At 53.5% G+C, this 25,960-nt stretch overlaps 1 non-coding gene and 1 pseudogene across 1 annotated transcript; both read right to left on the reverse strand.

The window, feature by feature from the left end:
- Positions 1 to 4,304: 4,304 nt before the first annotated feature.
- Positions 4,305 to 5,239, reverse strand: LOC109941782 (uncharacterized; annotated as a pseudogene).
- A 6,996-nt stretch (positions 5,240 to 12,235) lies between these two features.
- Positions 12,236 to 12,355, reverse strand: LOC111590088 (U5 spliceosomal RNA). The gene has a single exon (XR_004852360.1). It is a non-coding gene; the product is annotated as a U5 spliceosomal RNA (small nuclear RNA).
- Between the last annotated feature and the right edge of the window lie 13,605 nt (positions 12,356 to 25,960).

Below are 25,960 nucleotides of genomic sequence, written 5' to 3' on the forward strand. Positions count from 1 at the left end.
TGTTTTACAAAAATACTTAATCTTCTCTCAAAACGACTTCGGCAGCCTCGTTCAGGAGCCGATTGACGACTTCGTCCATAATATCTTCAGCCATCTTTTTAATTTCGTCGTCTCCTTTCGGCTGAGGGCCCGAAGACGCTTTGGCAGGATCTGAAGTAACAGAGGATACGGATACAGCGCTATTACAAATCGCAATCAAATCTTAAAGCTTAAGAGTACAACACAATAAAACTATCAGTTAATACCTAATTGACCTTCGGCCTCTGCGCTCCTTTCAGCAGCTTCAGCTACTTCTCTAGCATCATGAATTCCCTTTTCACTTCTTCTAATAATTTCCCCGGCCATTTCCCAGCCACCATTATCCCAAATATCGGTAAAAAATTTTCCACCAATTATACTAGCTTCGGCCGAAGGATCTCTTGCATCTTCAAAAGACAAAGCAGCTTCGGATTGAGCTAAAATTTTTACATGTTCGCAGCCTTTCTTCTCTAAGATGGTGGCAAGTCCTCTGGCGCCAGAGAAGGCATATATATCTCCACGGCTATTTAAAATCTCTTCGAAGGCTTCAGCTTCGTGGTCGATCCACTCGATGGGACCTTCGGGATTGCCTCTCGTAAAGTTTTCCTCACTTGAAAATGCGCCGACCTTGGCAAAGCTATCCTTCAGCTTTTTAACACATTCTATAGATTTGTTGTAACATCGCTTTTTGGACGAACGAAGCTCTTCAACAGTTATTTCTAGGTGATCGGCCCATTGGTCGCTGAGTTCTCGTTTTGTTTCTTCAAGTATGCGTTCTTCCTTGGCTCTGGCCAGTTGTTTCCGATGATCTTCAATTTCCCGCTTCTGAGCTTCAGCCTGACCTTTAAAAGCAGCTTCGTCTTCTTTTATTTTATTTATCAATGAGTGTAATATTTTATCTTTTTCAAGACCTTCGTTCCTCAGTTCAATAACTTCGGAACGAAGGTTGCTCAGGGCTATAGAACACCCTTCGTCTTCAACATCCTTCTGGGCCCTAAGGACATTGCTAAGTATCAAGCCCTGCAAAGAGAAATATGTGTGCGTCAATAGGTTTAAACAAACGAAAAATTTTGGACTCAACAAAAGATACAAGGATTTCATTTGTCGCACCTTTAAGCTATTGTAAGCTAGGCTGTCGGCCAGATCGTTCTTCGACAGCACCGAGAGCCCGTCTTCTAAAGTTGGGAATCCGAAGCTCCTGCTCATCTCCCGGCAGACAGAAATTTCCTTGCTGTCGGGGAGACAATACAAGAAGTCTTCTTCTCCACTGCCATTGAATATTAACGCCCCTTTTGGATATTTCAGTTTTTGGGCGTAGTGCTGGGCCTCTTGCTCTTCTTTTTCTGATAGTTTTTTCCCCGAAGCATGACGAACAATATAATCACGAACTTTGGGGGATGCTTCGGGGGCAATGACACTGGTTTCTTCAACTAAAGTTGGCTTTGTTATTTTTTCTGCCTCACTTTCCAAGGATTTTATCTTTACAGGCTCTGGGGGCCCAGCTTCGGCTTCGGTCTCTTGCCCTGGAACTTTAGAACCAGAAATTTCAGTTGTTTCAGGACTGACAGCAGCCCTTTGCGGAGGTGTGCTTGAAGATTTGATCGTTTCCAGTACATCTAGCACATTAGCCATTCTCTTTCTTTTTGGAGTCACTGCTGGCACTTTTGGATTTTTTGTTGTCTCAATGTTTGCCGCAGGACTCAAAACTTCTGATGTTTTGGATCCCTCAGTTGCTACTTTTACCTCTTCCATTTTTTCTGAGAACGGCGCTTCGGCCTTCTCCTTCATTTCTGATAACAAAATTTTTGATTGCTCTAATTCTATCTTTGTTGGCACTTCGGCCGTTTCTGCGACTTCTGGCAGCAAGGTTGGCTCGATTGGTTTTTTAGCTTCGGTGGCCGAAGAAGTTTCTCCGGTAAACTCAGGCACCGAAGCTGGTTCAATATACCGCGGCCGATGTGTAAGGACCTTTAACTTCTTTCTTTTCGGTTCTGGCTCGCTAGGAGCAGTTGCAGCTTCTTCTTTTGCAGAGATTGTGTTTTTCCTCTTCTGCCTTCGAATGGGATAGCAATAGTCAGGGTAGACAAACCCGATTGCATCAAATACCCGATTCAGCCTCTTCTTTTTTCGGCCTCCGAAGGCTGCTGACATTGCAGTGTCTTCGGCCTTCGAATAAGCCCCAAGCAGTTCATCACTTAAATTTTCAATACTTTTTAACCAGTCGTCATCTGGCTCAACAAACTTATCTCCAAATTTAAAAGTATACTTTAACCTGATAAGCCCACCTTCGTTGGCCTCTTTTACGGTTTCTTGTGGCATTTCCCATTTCTCCGCGAGCGGCCATACCCTGAAGGCAATATGCTCTTGTACTAAGTCTCTCGTTCCAATGAAAGAGCAGACTGCGCCGAAGGCCCTCTGGCATTCTTCAGCAGCTTCATTCATTTCAACCTTCAGCCTCCGAAGGCCGAAGCTTTGCCAAATAGGGCGCATGATTATACCTTTGATATCTTCTCGTACTGTCAGATCATTTTTCACATAAAACCATTCTGTCATCCAATCTCCGGGCCATCTCTTCCGAAAGGTTGGCACTGGACAGCTTGACCCGGACCGGGAAACGAAGCTGTAGCAGCCAAAATTATTGTGATACTGTTCCTTACCCCAAGGTTTTGTTTCGTATGATAATTCGTGTATATTGCAGAAGCTTTTTGCATCAGGCTGCAAGCCTTGGCTTCTCACGGCCCACACAAAGATATTCAGCTTTATGATTGCTTCGGGGGTAAGTTGGTGAAGATAGACTTCGAAGATTTTCAGCACCTCCACGACGAAGCTGCTCAAAGGAAATCGCAGTCCAGCTTTCAAAAAGCTTCGGTACACTACGACTTCATTTTCTTCAGGGTGTGGGCACGTTTTTTCCCCTTCGTCGGCCCTCACAATGGATAAATCCCGGAAATACCTTCCTCTCATGTTGGCAAGATGGTTCTCTTTGATAGTTGATTTACCATAAACTGAATGGCTTGGTCGCCAGGGACGATCTTCGGAGTCCTCACCACCACTGTCCACATCATAGCTGTCACTATCACCAGTATCTTCAGACAAACCTTCCAGAATCTCCTTGGTGATTTTTTCTGTATTGGTCTTTGACATCGCTATAAGAAATCCCAAGTTTTTCTCTTCGTCCAGGCTCAGCTTCATCTCAGCAGCAGTCTTCTTATCCTCAGACATCTTCGGAGACACTAAAAACTATTTTCAAAGCCGAAGCTTCAAAACTAAGGGCTTAACAAATCTTAGGGCACAAGAGCTAAAAATTGAGTGAGCAGGAGCAATTGGCCAGAGAGCGTGTCAAATGAGTTTGCGGTATGACTGTATTTATACGCCAAGAGCATTGAAAATTGAAAGACCCCGCTTGTCAGTGTATGTTGCTATTCTAGCAAAGGGAAGGTGTTTTTTCGGACCTTCGGCGTAAAGCCTTCGTCCACGTCGCAATCTAAATTTTTTATTTCAAACAAATTAATATTGCGAGGGGCTACTGTTGGGGACCTTCGGCATCCGAAGGTCCTCAAAAACAGGATTTAACAGTATTTCTGGAGTATAATGTGTGAACAGGTATCTTCGGACTCATATCGGCATCACAGCAGACCAGAATAATATGAAGGTCGGTACAGCGCCGAAGGTGTAAGCAGGAAAGCTTCGGCGTGACAGCAGAAAGCGGAACCGACTTAAAGATGAAAAGGCTATTTAGACCTCAACAGATTACTATAGAATTATTATCAAATGTAAAGGGCATGAATGTAATTTTGTATGGGTTGTGTCCCGCGCCTATAAATAGGTGAACAGTACTCTCGTACTGTTCACGCTGACTTGGCATTCACTTTTTGCGTCACGCTTGTATTGTCATCTCATTCCGATTGAAGGTACACTTGTAACTCAGCGGTATTTCTGTTTATACCTAATAATAATATATAATTGTTCATGTTGTCTTTTATATCCCTTGAATTCCATCCTTCGTCATTGTTTAATGAGTTTATGAAGGTACGTCCTTCATAACCTTCGTCCGTATACCATTATATCCTAAGGGAAATAATGCTTCGGAGGACGAAGGACCTTAACGATTAACATTTTTTCTATGTTGCCTTGTTCTTAACTCATAGCACTTGAGAACAAGTCCCCAACAGTAACTACTGTTGAATTCAAACAACAGAAAAACAATAATGGCATTCAGTACTGAAAACACTTTCCGACAGAATATTCGAGCACACTAACCACACACCCAATGCATTCAGTATTTTCTACTTGGTAATGTTTTTCTCAGGAGCGACTGATGAAGAAGGGCGACTCGAAGAATCAGGAGCAGCATTGACATCCGCAACTATGTCATCAGGAACAATTACACCGGGCCTTCTCATCAATATCCGCCCCGCGCGAATGGCTTTATCCATAGCTTTGTCACGCTTAGCCTTCAAGGTGGTAGAAGTGTCTTCAGCAACCTTAACAGCCAACCGAGCAGCTTCTAGCTCCTAGACGACTGATCTTTTGGAAGCGCGCAAATCCTTGATGATAGAGTCTTTGCTTGACACCAATTGCCTAACACGAATGAGTTCATCCAGGGACTCTTGCAGCTTGTAACGATGATTATCCAAGTCGGCCATGGTAAAGCGATGGCTCCTTTCCAAGATGGTCAAAGAATTATTGGCATCGCGATACAACCTATCAAGGTTATCACGAGAAGCTGCAAGGGCACGTTTTTCTTCCTGCAAACAAGAATCAGCTCTCAAACATCAAACAGGTAGTAAAAACACAGCAGAGAAAGTCAAGTAAGCTTACTCCATTGGCCGCCCTTTCAGAGTCAAGCTGAGCACTGAGAGAGGAATTCAACATATTGGCATTATTCAGAGAAGCAGAAACCCAAGCCAAGTCCATCTAACTTTGGGAATACTTCTCCTCGAGATCAGAATACCGCCGAGCCAAGTCCGTCTGACCTTGAGAATATTTCTTCTCAAGATCAGAGTACCACTGGGCCATATCTAGCAAGAAACGGTTAAACAAGGATATTCAGTCAGAAAGCAGATTAATCAAGTAGCCTAGGAGGAAACAAAAGGTGCTAACCAGCATTTGTCATTTCCAACTCAGATATTCGCCTCTGAAGCAGCATCGAATTCCAATGCGACAGAGACAAAACTCTTTCCGGGACAGAAGCACCCTGCGATCTCAGCTGACCAACCATCTCGTCAACGAAAGCCTGACATTGAAAATGAATGAGTGCAAAGACAGTATCTCACACAGAGTATAGCCAGGTCGGGAAAGAGCCGAATTACCAGGAGATTGGAGAAGAACGAAGGAAGCCCCAAATCAGGAGAAGCCGGTTGGTGACTTGATGAAGGGTTATCAACCGAGGCAATCTGAAGAGCATCATTAGGGATCAACTCAACGTCACCATCAGGAATCAAAACTCTAGCTTCAGGTGCGCCGGCCTCTAAGGCGATTTCCTGATTTAAAACACGTACCACCGCCATACAATCAGAATGTGGGGGGAGAAGACCCCACGTGGACATCCATGGAGGTATGAGAAGAGGAGCCCACTCGGACACCCTCGGGGCTGGGTCACAGCCTGCACTGCCCAATGGAGCTGGATCACCACCGGCAACACCCTCGGGGGCTGGGTTGCAGCTCACGCTACCCACCTGAGCCGGATCATTACCGGCAACACCCTCAGGGGCTGGGTAACCGCTTGCACCATCTTTGGAAGCTGGGGCCTCCGCAGCAGCCACCTCTAAGGCTGAAGGATTCTCAGCCATCTCCATGGGAAGGGAGAAATCTAGATTAGCTTCTTGGCTCTGAAGACCGCGCTCCAAGGTCGATGAGGCACGAGACGCTGCTCGGGATAACTCTAACCCCACGTCAGGCATGTCAGTGCAAACGTCCAGGATACCACCATCTGTTGGCTCAGACAACAGATCTTCAGGGATCACATCCTCGAGAGCTTGATCGAAATTTGCTAGAGACAATTCTTGCAGACCAACGAGAGCAGACAAAGCTAGAGAAGGAATATCACTGCTCTCCCCACTGACTATATAACGCTGACTGTTTTTCCGAATTAAGGGGATTTCCTCCTCCTCTTCCTCGTCCTCGTCAATAATACGAGCAGCACACCCATTGGGATTAGCTCTGGTCGAATTACACCCATTGGGTTCAGCATCATCAAGGTCACACCCATTGGGGTCAGCGTCATCCGGGTCACATCCATTGGGATTAGCTCCAGTAAAAAGCTCCACTGGCAATTCCTCGGCAGCAGGAGCAGAAGGGTCGGCATCCTGATTCAAACATGACACTCGCCGAAGCCGTCTCTTTTTCTTCCCTTCAGCTGGAGAAGTGGGATGACTGGCTTGGCGATGATGTTTTGGGTGAGTGCTATCAGATCTTTGAGTGTCCAAGGTCTTTTGAGGCTCCGGGATAATTGCCACAGCTAGTGCTTCAGCATGAACCGAGTCAAAGGAATCCTCAGCCAACATATCCAGCATAGCACTTATTTCGGCATCGCTCAGGTTTACAGGCATCTGAAAATGAACCTGCCTCTCATCATTGGGGATATCACCAAGCGAAGCAACCAAAGCCTCAACCTCTTCGGGAGAGGGTTGTACTCTAAGACCCAAACCACTGTCACCAGCAGGAGGATTTGACACAAAACTGATGAAAGACTTGGAAGGTGGCAGATTCCAGGCAGAATATGCAACAGGAGCACCAACATTCGACACCTTGCCTCTAAGAATCATCTCCAGCCGGCTTACCAGATCCACAGCAGGGATCCTCCTGTTGGTAACCCGGGTTGAGTCAGTGACACCACGATACAAATAGGTCGGGTGCGCTCTGTCCTTCAGCGGTTGAATGTTCTTGAAAACAAAGTCTACAACTACCGCTTTAGCAGTCAGACCTCCCTCCTTCAACAAGCCAATTTCAGCAAGCAGAACCTTGGCTTCAGTTATGTCCAAGCCCATGGGGATTCAGTCCAACTTGGAGCATGAACATCAGGCTGTCTCCCTGACCGGGGGGAGGGATTTTCCATGATTCTCAACAATAAACCATTCCAGGCGCCATCCTTTGATGTTGTCTTTGAGTGGGATATCGAGGTACTCTGTCTTCCTCCCACGGCGCATCTCCAAACTCGCACCACCCACGAGCTGGTGCTGCCCCCCGGCCATTCCAGGCCGACAGTGATACAAGTACTTCCACAAGCCAAAGTGTGGCAAAATACCAAGGTAGGCTTCACACAAATGAACAAAAACAGAAACTTGCAGAATGGAATTGGGATTCAGATGAGTTAGATTCAGATGGTAGAAATCAAGGAGACCACGGAAAAAAGGAGAAATAGGAAGAGCAAGGCCGCGGATGAGAAAAGGAATATAAATAACGAACTCGTGGGTGTCCTCCGTCGGGACAGTAACCCCATGACAGATCCGCCAAGAACAAAGCTCTTTCGGAGGAAGAACCCCGACAGAAACAAGGCGGAGAAGGTCAGACTCAGAAACAACAGACATGCGATTACCTGCGAAAGGCAACTGACTGTTGGGATCGATGGGAGGAATAATCGCAGCGGTGGAATTCTGGCTCTTTCGCTTGGGCGCCATCTCAGTCTCGCCAGTGAACTGAGCGAAAGTGAGATCACAGGGAAATAGAGAAGGTTTGGAGGCAAAAAGCATAGCTAGGGCTCAGAATGCAGATGCATGCAACGGCGCGGTACAAATAGGGTTTTCCCGGGCCAGACGCCATTTCTAAAAAAGTGCCCAGTCATCACTCGACTATTATTTCCAAAACGCCGATGTGGCTCAATATAACACAGCGGTTATTTCTAAAACGCTGACGTTGCCAATCTTCACTCGGTCGTTATTTCTAAAAAACCGGCGTGGCCCGTTATCACTCGGTTGTTATTTCTAAAACGCCAACGTCACCAGTAACCACTCGACCGTTATTTCCAAAACGCCGACGTGGCCCAATATAACTCAGCGGTTATTTCTAAAACGCTGATGTCGCCAGTCTTCACTCGGTCGTTATTTCTAAAACACCGACGTGGCTCAAAAGGACTCGGTTGTTACCTCTAAAGCACCGACGTCGCAAGAAAAAACCACTCGGTTACTACCTCTGAATATACTAACAGTAAATCAGTTGTTTTTTCCTACGAATATGTAGGTAGATCTAAGAAGCAACTCGACGATTCCAAGTCGTTACTCAAGCATTACTTCCGAAGACAACGACCACGTTGAGCATAAACACGATCCATCGACCAACTGGAAACGGAACGATGGGAAAAACAAAGAAACGCACACAGAATGGGATGAAGTCTTCTTCATTATAAAAGGATGGGAAGTATTACCAAACTTAAAAAACCAACTCATTATGAGTCGGTTTTCTTCCCATTGTTCAGTTCACTACACTAATACATTACATTTCACTACACTATACTACTAACTACTACTACATTATTCTACTAATACTACTTCTACTACTATACTAATATCTAGACCAGTGGCGCCTAGCCACTGGCCCTGCCGCTGCTGCTGCCACCCTTGTCGCTGCCCTTGCCGTTGTCGTCGCCACCGTCGCCCTTGCCGTCGTCGCCCTTGTCGTCACCTTCGCCGCCGTCGCCGTCGCCATCGCCGTCGCCTCCGCCATCGTCATCGCCCTCGCCATCACCGCCACCGCCTCGCTCCTCGGATGAGTCCGAGGAGTTCTCCTCGTCCGAGGTGACCTCCGACTCATCCGAGCCCTCGAGCCCGGCGCGCTCGACGGCCAGGATGTAGGACCACACCTCTACGGCGATCCCCTGGGAGTCGTCTGAGTCATCAGACGACGCCGGGGGAGAGGCAGGGACTGGCGATCCCTCGGACTCGGAGGAGAACTCCTCCTTCGAGTACTCGGAATCGCCGAAGTCCTCCGAGGGAGGAGTCGGCTCGCGTTTCCGCTTATCGCCGGAATGGTGCGAGGAGCTCCTGTTTTTCTTGTTCTTGCCCATGGTGGAGTAGAAGAGAAAAGAAGAGAGTAAGCAACAAGCGGCAGTAAGATGTGTGAAGATGACGGAGAAGCAAGCACACTATTTATAGAAGAAGAAGGCAACCGCTCACCTCCTACCACGGCCACTGAACAGTCGCAAAAAATTCAATATGCAATTCAAATCGTCTGGAAACACGTCAGGCGGCTGGCGCCGTTTCACGTAACACAACACTCATTGGGACTCAAGTCAAACTGCTTGGACGATATGATTACACCCGCGGTCACATCAAGTTACTACTCAGGAGCAGCTTGCTAAACGTTTAGCGCACCAAGCCGTCCCTTGCCCACACCCATTGGGGGGCGTCCAGAAATTTTCAATAGATTTTCCCAAACAGTCACATCCATACAGTATACGCAATGAATACGTTAAGACAGAAGGAAGATATCGACGGAGATCAAAGGAAATCCAAAAATAGTCGATGAAGTACAAGTCTAATCAACAGGAGCATTGAAGCACAAAGCGAAATAATGACCAGCCAAGGGTCATCTGCCGGATGTCCAATCCGACGCCGATCAAATAAATTTCAAGCTGATGCATGGGCAGGCCGTACTGATGATCACAAAAAGACAAAACTATATGTTGATCTCTAAAGTATAAACTGAGGAGACAATACTGATCTCTAAAGCATAAACTGAGGAGACAATGTTGATCTCTAAGGCATGAGTCTAAGTCAAAGACAGTGGTTTCTGAAAAAGCGTGGAATGAAGACCTTTGAGTGGATTATTCTCAGTAATCCACTCAAAGCTCGAGGGCTACACCCACAGTGCACCCAATGAATCATTAACCCCTAAGAGCAGAACGTCGACCTCTAAGGCATAAACAGAGTACCGATTACTAAAGATTAAAAGCAAAAGACTGAAGAATGAAGCCACAAAAAGATGACAGAAGATCATTTTTACCAAGTTACTCGGAGCTGGAGGTAACGACTTAGCAGACATGTTTCAAAATCGTAAGCTGGACCTGGAATCTTTGGGCCGATTATTTCAAAATCAACACAAAGATTAGGGGCTTGTGGGGGACAGATACCCCCCGGGTCCACTAGAAGGTAAGAAAGCCTCACGGAAGACCCCAGGCCCATTACTCTGCGAGGCCGTTCCTTCGTGGGCTAGGGGAGGAACTTTCAACAGAACGGATCGACACGAGGACGGATCAACTTGAGCTCATGTGGTTCGCCAAACTTAAACGCTATCTGCAGTATTGATCCGACTTTCCCGCACAGGGGCCTCATACATCGGAACGGAGCGGGGATAGGTCGGCGGAATTACAGGAAGATAAACTTAGTCGGTTCGCCGTTACTTAGGAGCACGTGGTTATCATATCCACATGTAACGTCCCACGGTCGAATATATAAGGCCTAGGGGGCACCCCTTCAAGGGCATCTATCTCATTACTTAGCCATCCACCCAGTTCTCTAACATCCTCGATACTAGGGATGGCAACGGGCACATTTTACCCGCGTGCCCGCGGGTAAAAACCCTATAGGGTGCGGGTTTGGGTGTGAGTTTGTACCCGCGGGTACGGGTGCGGGTTTGATTCTCAACCCGACGGGTTTTTTTCTCGCGGGTTTGAAAATGTTATACCCGTGCCCGCAATGGATATATATATATATATATATATATATATATATATATATATATATATATGTGTGTGTGTGTGTGTGTGTGTGTGTGTGTATATGTGTGTATATATGTAATTTTATATGTGTGTATATTATATATATACATATTTGTATATGTATAGTTATATGTGTGTATAAATATATGTATATATAGATGATATATGTATAAATATATGTGTATAATTATGTGCCCGCGGGTTTGTGGCACCCGCGGGTCGCGGGTATGGGTAGCATATTGTACCCGTCGCGGGTAACGGGTACGGGTGCGGGTTTAATATTAAACCCGCGGAGGCGGGTTTGAAAACCATCTACCCGCGGGTTTCAAACCCGTTGCCATCCCTACTCGATACTAGAGAACCTCCCTGTAATCTACCACACAAAATACTCAAGCCAGGACGTAGGGTATTACGCATCTCGGAGCGGCCCGAACCTGTACAAAATTGTCCACTGTCTCTCGTGCATCTAGCGTGAACCATCGAGCTACAGTTGGTAACATCGTCCTATTCTAAAAAACACCTCGAGGGGCAACCCTGGATGAGCGGTCGGACCCAAAACACCGACACACCCGGTCCCATACCCCGTTGCTGTTACAACAACTACGGCATGGGCAGCCTCTCCCTCGGGGGCTCGGGCGTACGGACAATACCTTGGTCTCTGCCTCGGCTCTCTACAAGAAATCGGCAAGCACAAGTCAGCAGCACAGTTCACCGTCACGTCGGTCTGCAGACGCCAGGGCATCTCTCTATCGGATACAACACCCAGCTTCATTGTGGACGCCCCCCTTAGGGCAGTGGTCCCTCCCGGAGAAAAGGGACACGCAGACGAACGTTCACTCCTCCCGTTTGTCTTAGATATTGACACTTGACTCAATCATCTCTAGGGACTTGGGGACTTCCCTCTCTCGTTGTGTTTGTAAACCCTCTACTACAGGCACCTCGACACGAGTAATATAAGTCTCATCCCCCTCTGCTAGAAGTAGGGCCTTGTGCTGCCAAATCAGAATAATTGCTTGTATTTTCTCACACGCCATCTAAAGTTCAGCCACACGCCATAATTTACTAGTTGCTCAAGGACCCATGGTCGACAGATACATTTCTGCTGACTGACTGAACAAAAACGGTCCCTGTCGTATTCAGCGATCTGAATTTCTGAGCAGAGGACAACGCCCGTGCCTTGGAGACTCCTACGGACTTACTAGCAAATACTCCATACCAGACAACCACCTTGCTGTTGGCGCCTGTGTGCATAGGACAAGCTGTGGAACTGTATCATCACCATCGTGAATTGCGGTGCATGAGCTTCATCCAGGGAATTGCTGCATTGTGCTTCGTCCAGGAAGGGAATCGCTGCTGGAGGCAACACAGTTGCCTTCTGTCTGGCTGATGAATTGATAAATAAAAGAATGAATATTGTTGCTTGAGGCCATCCTAAAACAGAAGCTTAACTAGGAGATTTTCAAATTTATTAATCTGATGAGTTAATAATAAGAACTAAAATTGAGACTGGTTGTTTGAATGAGAATTTGAAAATTTAAATTAAATTACATTGAATTTGTTGGGGTCCTCCCTAAATAGGAGAACACCCTTCAAAATTTAGTGTATGCTGCTAATTATGATGAGCACACGGTATTCTTTAGTAAAAGGCGAAAGAATAGTTCGCTTTGTGCTCACCACATAGCTCCGTGTTTTAGCTGGATGACACATCCGTCCCTCTTAGGGATGGCAATGGGTACCCGAAACCCAAAACCCGATGGGTAAAAACCCTATTAGGGCACGGGTATGGCGGATTTTGATACCCATGGGTATTTTATTGAGTCATTTGTTATGCCCATCGGGTATGGTGGGCGTGGGTATGTTCTCTGTTGCCCCATACCCGCTACCCGATGGGGAACCCGCTAATATATTCAAATATTAAGTATTGTGTATTGAACAATTAGATTTGAAGGCATGACTTTGTCCATAGTTTTGTAGAACCAATGCTATGTTTTGTGTGATTTAAAGGCATGATGTTGCCATTTAATGTTGAATATTGTTGAACCTATGATAAAATTATGTTGGGTTCGATACATTTGTTATGCTGGTACTTATTTTTGCGATTCAAATGATCATGTCTATCGTAATGTTAATGGGTATGGGTACCCGATGGGTACCCGCTACCCATGGTGGGTATGGGTATGGCGTAATTTTGTACCCATGATGGGTAGTGGGTATGGGTATGGGTCAATTTTTTCCTAGTGGGTATAGGTATGGCTTCATGTGCCCATTGGGTACCTTACCCATTGCCATCCCTAGTCCCTCTTGTAACTTGTCTTAAAACCCTGTGCCTAACGGCTCCACGATAAGGTACTAATAATTCATCATTAGCACGGCACCTACTTTTCCCTAGCCTGTCAAGCGATGCGTTGGGCTGCTGTGCATCCATCCTTGGGCCGTGAATTCGGCGGAGTCCGGCCTGCCAACGATTTCACAATTGAACTTCCGAAACCTAGTAGTGTGCAGACGCTGGGTTTGAGCTTGCTGGGCGCGCAGTCAGCGCCTTACGAGTACCTCTAACAAAGTTCATTAAAATAGTAGCCAAAAGTTAAAATATCTTTAAAAGTGGTTAGGACATTGAAACTAAATTGAATTTCAACCGTTAAGCCCAAAATAATGTATTTTAAAAAATAAACCTATACTACTTCTATACTATCTATATCTGTTAAGTTAACAGTGTAGACCGATACTGTGCCCCCGCCTCCACTCCGCGCACAGGCTGCTCCGACCGCAAACATCGCAACGGCGCCAAGTCGCCAGCAACCTCCGTCGTCCTCATCTCGATCGCCCCTTTCTCATGCACTTGGATAGAGATGCATGCAACCTCCACCCGCTTCTTCCTCCGCCCGCTTCTCACGCGCCTACCATCCCTGTGTGCCATAACGCAACCTCCACGGGCTTCTTCCTCCGCCCACATCCACGCTTCCTCCTCCTCAATTTTTCTAAATCAACCCACACCCCACTGACGCACCCACATATGGTTCAATCCCCGCTTGCAAGCAGCTCTTGCCGCTCGACAGCGCCTCGAAGGTGGTGTAGTGGCCCAAGGCGTCGTCGGTAAGCGCCAGCCCACGAACGTGCTCCAGTCGGTCCGGGTCGAAGCAGAAGGAGCGGTACTGCAGCTCCTGCGCGCCGTAGAGCGCCGCCGTGTCGGAGACGTCGGGGATCTCGGTGAACTCGTGGTGCGGGAAGGCAATCCGGCGCCCAAATCGAGCGGAATCACTGTTCCCTAGCTCATCTCCCACTCCCTCCCCTCCAAACACTAGCTGGCCCCACCCCACTACATCTACATCCCAACCTGGCTTCTTCTCCGTCTAGGGTTTTCCACCGCCGTCGCCGCCGCCTGATCCGAAGCAGATGCCACCCGTAGCATCCATGGCGTTGTCGTCCTTCCCGTCTAATAACTCAGGTACGCGAGCAAGTTCTGGTGGCATGCTGTCTTTTCTCCCCCTCTCGCGCTCGTCGTCTGCTCCTCGCGTTGGGGTATCGTGCAGATCGGTTGGTCGCATCGACAGGGCGCGAGTGAGGTTGGCAATGGCGAACAAGGGCATCACAAGGGTTGAGCCTCGCAGTGGCCATGATGTTGTGATGCTTCTTCTACATGCTTGGCGCATGGCAACGCAGTGGCTACGGCAAGGGCAACGACATCTCAACCGCGGTGAGCCGACAGACGGCCACAGGCCCGATGGCAATGGCGTCGCATGGCTCAGCTTCGAGGCACACCACGATGGCGCCATGAATATAAATCATGAAGAAACTCCAGACTCTTGATTTCTTACTTCAAATAGGGAACCATCATTGATCGGATAGACTACAACATACAGAATGTTGCAACTTCAGTTGAGGAGGGTTACAAACAATTGCAAAAGGTTTCATTCTCAAACCATATTTACCCTCACTGGTAATAATGTTCCCGCTATACACATTTCTGTAGAATGGAAGAGTAATGGTGAACCAATCTTTTGTGCTGCTGATAGGACTCCAAGTTGTATGGTGCTTGATTGCTTTTTTGAATAGCATGATTTGGTTTTTTGTTATATGCCTTCAGGGTACACATTTTTTTCATTGGTGAAATCATGCGATTCAAACATTTCACCTTTTTAGCTTGTACTTTACCTCTAAATATCCTGATTGTCACTAAACATAACACCATGTTTATTTCCATGTCTGTAAAATATGACACTTCCCACGACTGGGGCAGTAAATGTTGAACCAACCCTCTAGTTTACTGTTTACCGCAGTCCGCAGGCACTTTCTTATGCCTTTACGATCTCTCTATCTCTGCATTCGATTGTTACTGTTAGCTATATACATTATGTTAGAGGTTCCATGGAGGCCATGTGTGCTTGGAGAACTCAATAGCGTTTCTTGAAATGGAGAAAAAAATAGTTGGCTGCATTAGTGTCGGGGACCATAATTAGGGGTACCCTCAAGACGCCTAATTCTCAGCTGGTAACCCCCATCAGCATAAAGCTGCAAAGGCCTGATGGGTACGATTAAGTCAGGGATCAGTCCACACGAGTGACTCGATCATGCTTCACCCGAGCCTAGCCTCGGCCAAGGGCGGCCGACCTCGAGAGACTTCCGTCTCGCCCGAGGCCCCCTTTTTATGGCGGACACATCACCGGCTCGCCCGAGGCCTTGGCTTCGCTCAGAAGCAACCTTGACTAAATCGCCACACCGACTGACCAAATTGCAGGGGCATTTAACGCAAAGGTGGCCTGACACCTTTATCCTGACACGCGCCCCCGGCAGAGCCGAAGTGACCACCGTCACTCCACCGCTCCACTAACCAGTCTGACAGAGGGACAGCGCCGCCTGCGCCACTCCGACTGCAGCACCACTCGACAGAGTGAGTCTGACCGGCAGTCAGGTCTTGACAAAGGCGCCGCGGCGAACTCCGCTCCGCCCGACCCCAGGGCTCGGACTCGGGCTGAGACCCGGAAGACGGCGAACTCCGCTCCGCCCGACCCCAGGGCTCGGACTCGGGCTAAGACCCGGAAGACGGCGAACTACCGCTCCGCCCGACCCCAGGGCTCGGACTCGGGCTGAGACCCGGAAGACGACGAACTCCGCTCCGCCCGACCCCAGGGCTCGGACTCGGGCTAAGACCCGGAAGACGGCGAACTCCGCTCCGCCCGACCCCAGGGCTCGGACTCGGGCTAAGACCCGGAAGACGACGAACTCCGCTCCGCCCGACCCCAGGGCTCGGACTCGGGCTAAGACCCGGAAGACGGCGAACTCCGCTCCGCCCGACCCCAGGGCTCGGACTCGGGCTAAGACCCGGAAGACGACGAAACTCCGCCTCGCCCGACCCCAGGGCTCGGGCTTCGCCTCGGCCGAACGACTTCCGCCTCGCCCGACCCCATGGCTCGGGCTCGGCCACGGCAACAGAAGACGGACTCGACCTCGGCTTCGGAGGAACCCCCACGTCGCCCTGCCTAGGGCACAGACCGCCACGTCAACAGGAAGCGCCATCATCATCCTACCCCGAATCGACTCGGGTCACGGAGAACAAGACCGGCGTCCCATCCGGCCAGCTCCGCCAGAGGGGCAATGATGGCGCTCCACAAGCTCTATGACGACGGCGGCCCCCAGCTCTCTTACGGAAGCAGAACGACGTCAGCAGGGACTCGACCGCTCCAACAGCTGTCCCTCCGCCAGGCTCCGCCGCACCTCCGACAGCCACGACATCACACCAGCAGGGTGCCCAGATCTCTCCGGCTGCCACATTGGTATGTACCTAGGGCGCTAGCTCTCCCTCCGCTAGACACGTAGCGCTCTGCTACACCCCCCATTGTACACCTGGATCCTCTCCTTACGACTATAAAAGGAAGGACCAGGGCCTTCTCAGAGAAGGTTGGCCGCGCGGGATCGAGGACGGGACAGGCGCTCTCTTGGGGCCGCTCGCTTCCCTCACCCGCGTGGACGCTTGTAACCCCCCTACTGCAAGCGCACCCGACCTGGGCGCGGGACGAACACGAAGGCCGCGGGACTTCCACCTCTCTCACGCTCGACTCCGGCCGCCTCGCCTCTCCCCCCTTCGCGCTTGCCCACGCGCTCGACCCATCTGGGCTGGGGCACGCAGCACACTCACTCGTCGGCTTAGGGACCCCCTGTCTCAAAACGCCGATAGTTGGCGCGCCAGGTAGGGGCCTGCTGCGTGCTGACGAACAGCTCCCCGTCAAGCTCCAGATGGGCAGTCTCCAGCAACCTCTCCGCCCCGGGACGGTGCTTCGTTTCGGGACTCTTGAGTTCATGTCCTTCGACGGCAGCTACGACATGATACTCCTTCCACCGCCGTGCGACTACGACAATGGCGGCCGACAACCCGCCAGCCGGCGGCGGAATCGACGACGTCTTCCCCGCATGGTGGAAGGGCAACATTCGGGCTCGCTCCGTTCTCTCCCCCGCCAACGGAGGAGGAGACGGGGCCGTCAAGGCCAGGTGGGAGGCCGCGCTTCGTCGGCCGTCGAGCAAATCGACGCCCCCGACACCCCGACGGAAGGCACGCCGGACGTCGACCTCGCGTTCAAGACGGAGGCAAGCGCCGTCCCCCCGCGGCACGCTGACCCCGAGCAAGAAGACGGCGCTGGCGCGCTCGCGGAAAGCCTGCAGGACGTCGCCCTCGGACCAGAGATGATGGTGCAACCAGTCCCCGATGTGACTACGTCGCTCCTCGTCGACCAAAAGGTAACGACTAACTCCCATCTTGCGTCATTTCGACTCGGCCTCAACCCGCCAAACGACCTCGTTTTGGCGGGCGCTCTCATTGAGGCGAGTGCAACCCCACTGAGGTTCCGTATGCGGTTGCCTTGGGACCGACTGACGGACGTCTCGACCTACGGGCCCTCTGGGTCCGAGGAAGATGACGATCCCAGCATCGGTTGGGATTTCTCCGAACTTGGCAACCCCAGTGCCGTGCGGGACTTCATGACCGCATGTGACTACTGCCTATCCGACCGTTCCGATGGAAGCCGCAGCCTTGGCGACGAGAGCTGCGGCCCAAGCCGCGAATGTTTCCACATCGAGCTAGGGAATCCCTCCGAAGGCAACCATCTTGGCATGCCGGAGGACGGTGATCTCCCTAGGTCAGCGCCTCGCGCCGACATCCCACGGGAGCTAGCTGTGGTCCCCGCTCCGGCGGGGGGTTACGACCCACAACTCGAGCAAGTCCGCGAGGCGCAGGCCAGGCTCAACGAGGGAACGGGAGCGCTTGAGCCGATCCGTCGGGACGTCGGACAGGCATGGGTGGGCCAACCCCTGGCCGGAGAAATACGTCACCTGCCCCGAGGTCTCCAGCACCGCGTCGCCGACGATGTCAGGATCAGGCCGCCGCCCGCATCCAGCGGGGTTGGTCAGAACCTGGCAGCCGCAGCGATGCTCATCCGCGCGATGCCGGAGCCGTCAACCACCGAGGGTCGGCGAATCCAGGGAGAACTCAAGAATCTCCTGGAAGGCGCTGCGGCCCGGCGGGCCGAGAGCACTGCCTCCCGAAGGCAAGGTTGTCCCTCGGAACCTCATGCCGCGACTTCCCGATTCATGCGGGAAGCCTCGGTCTACACCGGGCGCACGCGCAACACCGCGCCTGCGGCCCCGGGCCACCTCGGCAACGAGCACCATCGACGCGACCGTCGGGCTCACCTCGACGAAAGGGTGCGCCGAGGCTACCACCCCAGGCGTGGGGGGCGCTACGACAGCGGGGAGGATCGGAGTCCCTCGCCCGAACCACCCGGTCCGCAGGCCTTCAGTCGGGCCATCCGACGGGCGCCATTCCCGACCCGGTTCCGACCCCCGACTACTATCACAAAGTACTCGGGGGAAACGAGACCGGAACTGTGGCTCGCGGACTACCGCCTTGCCTGCCAACTGGGTGGAACGGACGATGACAACCTCATCATCCATAACCTCCCCCTGTTCCTCTCCGACACTGCTCGCGCCTGGTTGGAGCACCTGCCTCCGGGGCAGATCTCCAACTGGGACGACTTGGTCCAAGCCTTCGCTGGCAATTTCCAGGGCACATACGTGCGCCCCGGGAATTCCTGGGACCTTCGAAGCTGCCGGCAACAGCCGGGAGAGTCGCTCCGGGACTATATCTGGCGATTCTCGAAGCAGCGCACCGAGCTGCCCAACATCACCGACTCGGATGTCATCGGCGCGTTCCTCGCCGGCACCACTTGCCGCGACCTGGTGAGCAAGCTGGGTCGCAAAACCCCCACCAGGGCGAGCGAGCTGATGGACATCGCCACCAAGTTCGCCTCTGGCCAGGAGGCGGTCGAGGCTATCTTCCGAAAAGACAAGCAGCCCCAGGGCCGCCCATCGGAAGAGGCTCCCGAGGCGTCTGCTCCGCGCGGCGCCAAGAAGAAAGGCAAGAAGAAGTCGCAATCGAAACGCGACGCCACTGACGCGGACCTTGTCGCCGCCGCCGAGTATAAGAACCCTCGGAAGCCCCCCGGAGGTGCGAACCTCTTCGACAAGATGCTCAAGGAGCCGTGCCCCTACCATCAGGGGCCCGTCAAGCACACCCTCGAGGAGTGCGTTATGCTTCGGCGTCACTTCCACAGGGCCGGGCCACCCACCGAGGGTGGCAGGGCCAGCGACGACGACAAGAACGAAGAACACCTAGCAGAAGAATTCCCCGAGGTCCGCGACTGCTTCATGATCTATGGAGGGCATGCGGCGAATACCTCGGCTCGGCACCGCAAGCAAGAGCGCCGGGAGGCCTGCTTGGTAAAGGTGGCGGCGCCAGTCTACCTAGACTGGTCCGACAAGCCCATCACTTTCGACCAGGCCGACCACCCCGATCATGTGCCGAGCCCGGGGAAATACCCGCTCGTCGTCGACCCCGTTGTCGGCGATGTCAGGCTCACCAAGGTCCTGATGGATGGGGGCAGCTGCCTCAACATCATCTACGCCGAGACCCTCAAGCTCCTGCGTGTCGATCTGTCCTCCGTCCGAGCAGGCGCTGCGCCCTTCCACGGGATCATCCCTGGGAAGCGCGTCCAGCCCCTCGGGCGACTCGACCTCCCCGTCTGCTTCGGGACACCCTCCAACTTCCGAAGGGAGACCCTGACGTTCGAGGTGGTCGGGTTCCGAGGAACCTACCACGCCGTGCTAGGGAGGCCATGCTACGCGAAGTTCATGGCCGTCCCCAACTACACCTACGTGAAGCTCAAGATGCCGGGCCCCAACGGGGTCATCACCGTCGGCCCCACGTACAAACACGCGTTCGAATGCGACGTGGAGTGCGTGGAGTACGCCGAGGCCCTCGCCGAGTCCGAGGCCCTCATCGCCGACCTGGAGAACCTCTCCAAGGAGGTGCCAGACGTGAAGCGCCACGCCGGCAACTTCGAGCCAGCGGAGACGGTCAAGGCCGTCCCTCTCGACCCCAGTGGCGACACCACCAAGCAGGTCCGGATCGGTTCCGGGCTCGACCCCAAATAGGAAGCAGTGCTCGTCGACTTTCTCCGCGCAAACGCCGACGTCTTTGCGTGGAGTCCCTCGGACATGCCCGGCATACCGAGGGATGTCGCCGAGCACTCGCTGGATATTCGGGCCGGAGCCCGACCCGTCAGGCAGCCTCTGCGCCGATTCGACGAGGAGAAGCGCAGAGCGATTGGCGAAGAGATCCACAAGCTGATGGCAGCAGGGTTCATCAAAGAGGTATTCCATCCCGAATGGCTTGCCAACCCCGTGCTTGTGAGGAAGAAAGGGGGGAAATGGCGGATGTGTGTAGACTACACTGGTCTCAACAAAGCATGCCCGAAGGTTCCCTACCCTCTGCCTCGCATCGACCAAATCGTGGATTCCACCGCTGGGTGCGAAACCCTGTCCTTCCTCGATGCCTACTCAGGGTATCACCAGATCCGGATGAAAGAGTCCGACCAGCTCGCGACTTCTTTCATCACGTCGTTCGGCATGTACTGCTATGTCACCATGCCGTTCGGATTGAGGAATGCGGGCGCGACATACCAGCGGTGCATGAACCATGTGTTCGGCGAACACATCGGTCGCACAGTCGAGGCCTACGTCGATGACATCGTAGTCAAGACAAGGAAGGCTTCCGACCTCCTCTCCGACCTTGAAGTGACATTCCGGTGTCTCAAGGCGAAAGGAGTCAAGCTTAATCCTGAGAAGTGTGTCTTCGGGGTCCCCCGAGGCATGCTCCTAGGGTTCATCGTCTCCGAGCGAGGCATCGAAGCCAACCCGGAGAAGATCGCGGCCATCACCAGCATGGGACCCATCAAGGACTTAAAAGGGGTACAGAGGGTCATGGGATGCCTCGCGGCCTTGAGCCGCTTCATCTCACGCCTCGGCGAAAGAGGTCTGCCTCTGTACCGCCTCTTAAGGAAGGCCGAGTGTTTCGCTTGGACCCCTGAGGCCGAGGAAGCCCTCGGCAACCTGAAGGCGCTCCTTACAAAGGCGCCTGTCTTAGTGCCCCCGGCGGACGGAGAAGCCCTCTTGGTCTACGTCGCCGCGACCACTCAGGTGGTTAGCGCCGCGATTGTGGTCGAAAGGCAAGAGGAAGGGCATGCATTGCCCGTTCAGAGGCCGGTCTACTTCATCAGCGAAGTGCTGTCCGAGACTAAGATCCGCTACCCACAAGTTCAAAAGCTGCTGTATGCTGTGATCCTGACGAGGCGGAGGCTGCGACACTACTTCGAGTCTCATCCGGTAACTGTGGTGTCGTCCTTCCCCCTGGGGGAGATCATCTAGTGCCGAGAGGCCTCGGGCAGGATCGCAAAGTGGGCGGTGGAAATCATGGGCGAAACGATCTCGTTCGCCCCTCGGAAGGCCATCAAGTCCCAGGTGTTGGCGGATTTCGTGGCCGAATGGGTCGACACCCAGCTGCCAACGACTCCGATCCAACCGGAGCTCTGGACCATGTTTTTCGACGGGTCGCTGATGAAGACGGGGGCCGGCGCGGGCCTGCTCTTCGTCTCGCCCCTCGGAAAGCACTTGCGCTACGTGCTGCGCCTCCATTTCCCGGCGTCCAACAATGTGGCCGAGTACGAAGCTCTGGTCAACGGATTGCGGATCGCCATCGAGCTAGGGGTCAGATGCCTCGACGCCCGCGGTGATTCGCAGCTCGTCATCGACCAAGTCATGAAGAACTCCCACTGTCGCGACCCGAAGATGGAGGCCTACTGCGACGAGGTTCGGCGCCTGGAAGACAAGTTCTTCGGGCTCGAGCTCAACCACATCGCTCGGCGCTACAACGAAACTGCAGACGACCTGGCTAAGATAGCCTCGGGGCGAACGACAGTCCCCCCGGACATCTTCTCCTGGGATCTGCATCGACCCTCCGTCAAGCTCGACGACGCGCCCGAGCCCGAGGTACCCTCGGCTCAGCCCGAGGTACCCTCGGCCCCCGAGGGCGGGGCACTGAACATCGAGGAAGGGCAGAGCGGGGCCACGCCAGATCAAGATTGGCAGGCCCCGTACCTGCAATATCTCCGCCGAGGAGAGCTACCCCTCGACCAAGCCGAGGCTCGGCGGGTAGCGCGACGCGCCAAGTCATTCGTCTAGCTGGGCGACGAAGAGGAGCTCTACCATCGCAGCCCCTCGGGCATCCTCCAGCGATGCATCTCCATCGCCGAAGGTCGGGAACTGCTGCAAGAAATACACTCGGGGGCTTGCGGCCACCACGCAGCGCCCCGAGCCCTTGTCGGAAATGTTTTCCGGCAAGGCTTCTACTGGCCAACGGCGGTGGCTGACGCCACTAGAATTGTCCGCACCTGCGAAGGGTGCCAATTCTACGCGAAGCGGACACACCTGCCCGCTCAGGCTCTGCAGACAATACCCATCACCTGGCCCTTCGCTGTATGGGGTCTGGACCTCGTCGGCCCCTTGCAGAAGGCGCCCGGGGGCTACACTCACCTGCTGGTCGCCATCGACAAATTCTCCAAGTGGATCGAGGTCCGACCTCTGAACAGCATCAGGTCCGAGCAGGCGGTGGCATTCTTCACCAACATCATCCATCGCTTCGGGGTCCCGAACTCCATCATCACCGACAACGGCACCCAGTTCACTGGCAAAAAATTCTTGGATTTTTGCGAGGATCACCATATCCGGGTGGACTGGGCCGCCGTGGCTCATCCCATGTCGAATGGGCAAGTAGAGCGTGCCAACGGCATGATTCTACAAGGGCTCAAGCCTCGGATCTACAACGACCTCAACAAGTTCGGCAAGCAATGGATGAAGGAACTCCCCTCGGTGGTCTGGAGCCTAAGGACGATGCCGAGTCGTGCCACGGGCTTCACGCCGTTCTTCCTGGTCTACGGGGCTGAAGCTATCTTGCCCACTGACCTGGAATACGGCTCCCCGAGGGCGAGGGCCTACACCGAACAAAGCAACCAAGCTAGCCGAGAGGAATCGCTGGACCAGCTGGAGGAAGCTCGGGACAGGGCCTTACTACACTCGGCGCGGTACCAACAGTCCCTGCGACGCTACCACGCCCGAGGGGTCCGGTCCCGAGAACTCCTGGTGGGCGATCTGGTGCTCCGGCTGCGGCAAGACGCCCGAGGGAGGCACAAGCTCACGCCCCCCTGGGAAGGGCCATTCGTCATCGCCAAAGTTCTGAAGCCCGGAACATACAAGCTGGCCAACAATCAAGGCGAAATCTACGGCAACGCTTGGAACATCAAACAGCTACGTCGCTTCTACCCTTAAGATGTTTTCAAGTTGTTCATATACCTCGCACCTACGCAAAGTTTAGTCGTCAAGGAAGGGTCGGCCTAGCCTCGGCAAAGCCCGACCCTCCCTCGGGGGCTAAAAGGGGGAGACCCCCTCTGCGTCGAATTTTTCCTCGAAAAAGGACCTCTTTTTAGCAGGATTTCTTTCGTGCTTCTTGACTACTTCGAAAAGCGGATCCTGGAAACGACGGAGTACACGTAAGCAGCCAAGGCTGACCGAGCCGAGGGACTCCTACGCCTCCGGGATACGGATACCTCACTCATCACCTTCTGCGATAAGTAACTTGCGCTCGGATAAAGCGACCCCGTGGACCGAACAAGTCTTCACGTTCGGAAGTTCTCCTGCCGAAGCAGTCCTTCAAGCTTTCTCGACTGAGTCGGGGACAGGGCCTCATGGACGGGTGAAAGTACGCGTAAGCGGCAAGGCCGACCGAGCCGAGGGATTCCCACGCCTCTGGGATACGGATACCTCACTCGTCCCTTCCGCGAAAAACAACTCTCGCTCACACAAACATCCCTGTTACCGACAGAGTCCAGATGCTCGAAACAAGAGGAAAAAAGGCGCAGCTTCGCAAGCGCGGCGAGGGTGTGTTTTTTCTGGCCTCGGCGGCCGCAGAAAGCACACGCTACAAGATGATCTGATCCTACAGGCTCGAGTCTTCACGCTGAAGGGAGCCATAGCACCCTCGGCATCGACGACGTCTTCAGCAAAGTCCGACCCAGCCTCGGGCGGCGACGCGATCCAGGGACTCCTCCGGGAATCCGGTCCGAGCGGGCGGCTCAACCGGTTACCCCCGGGGCCTCGGTCAACCGGCTTCCAAGGGCGCCAGCCCGACCCGAGGCCTCAACTGATCGACTTTGGCGTCGGCTCCGCTGACGGACAACACGACTAGGCTCCGGCCAACCAGGTTCCCATTCTCGAGCCAACTCCGCCTCTGTTCATACTGATATCGCTACCCCTGGCCTCGGTCCACCGAAGGGCGGCCGAGGGGTCTCTTTAACTAAGCTATAGGAGCCCCAGACAACAAGGCCAAACGGGCCGAGGGATTCCTACGCCTCCGGGATACGGATACCTCACCCGTCACCTTAACACGGGGCGACTCATGCTTGGTAAAGCGGTTCAGATAACCGACAGGCGAGACTTAGTGCTCAAAAATGAGGAAAAAACACGGCTCCGTGCCGAAATTACATACATGTTCAGGCCCCGACAGCCACAATGAACAAAAAACACTGGCATTCGAAGTGCCATCACAAACGGGACTCCGGTTCCGTCCCCGAGGGTACAAGCGACCTCGGGCCTGCGGGGCGACGAACGCCGGGAGGCTCGCCAGCGACCTCTGCAGCGGCAGCCATGGCCCCAGGTGAACGCGGTCACCGGAAGGCTCTTGTTCGCGGTCCCACTCAAGGGATGTGAACAAGCCATCAAAGCCAAAGAGCGGGCCACTCCCAAGCGCTCCGGTAGATCCTCGCTGCCGTCCTCGCCCCGAATGCGAGGGGGAAGACGGAATGTTGCATCCTAGCTGGACAGCAACAGTTCGCCTTCCCCGGCATGACTGGAGGACGACTCCGTCGTAGCGCGGGAGGACGATTGCCACCACCAGAAGCTGGAAGAGGAGGTGGTTCGCCGGCCCGCACGCGAGGTAGAGCCCCGGCTCGCCTCGACCCCCGCCCCAGCAAGGATGACGAACGCACCCGATGCTGAGGGCGGGATCACAGCCTGGTTTGCCTCTCCCCATCCAGGAGCTAGAGGTCACCGTCTTGGGTGGCCGCCGGCGGAAGGGGGCAACCAGGCTGCCTGATGAAAATCCTTGAAGCCGAACGATGGCTGAGAGGTACCAACTCCCATGGAGTTGCGTTCCTCCAACGAGGAGGCGAAAAGGCGGCGGATACCCCCCATCCGGGGGCTTGGAAGATGGGAAGACACGACGCTTAAGGGAGGAGGAAGACATGGTTGCCTTCCGAAAGGAGTCTCCCTCCTTTTAAAGGCAACTCTCCCTACGTGCGCCCCCAGGCGCCACAGGCTGAGTCTTCTCCAACACACTCCAAGGCCCTCCCCTGCGACTTGGGGGCTGGGTCCCGCATGTCATGCAAGCCGGCTCAGGGCAGAAGAAGCCAAACCGCCGCGCGTGGTGCGCACGACCGTCCAGCGGTTACAAGCGACCCCCCATTTTCGCCCAGACCAACGGGCAGAAGGGGCGGGCAGCCATGCAGGCGGCATGCAACTGCGCCAGGCGGACGCGCTTCTCCAACTTCTGACACGTCAGCTTGGGAACACAGGCCCACGCGTCGAGCAACCGGCGCGCCAGTTGCTGCATGCAAGCAACCGCACCGCCACTTGTGCCACCATCGCGCCTCTTCGGTTGCAGAGCCAATGCCGCGACTCGAGGCAACCCAACAGCGCCAGCCTGGCGCGTCGGTCAAAGCGACCGAAAGTGGGCCGGCAGTAATAGCGGTGGCAGGCGGGCGGGCGCAGCGGTCACGTCGTCAGCCAGGCTCACGTCCCATCCCGGGACAGCAAGAGAGCCTCCTCTCACGGCGTGGAAGCGGTGTACCCGTG

Source organism: Zea mays, chromosome 8, assembly GCF_902167145.1.
Source record: "Zea mays cultivar B73 chromosome 8, Zm-B73-REFERENCE-NAM-5.0, whole genome shotgun sequence".
In the NCBI taxonomy this organism is placed as follows: Eukaryota; Viridiplantae; Streptophyta; class Magnoliopsida; order Poales; family Poaceae; genus Zea; species Zea mays.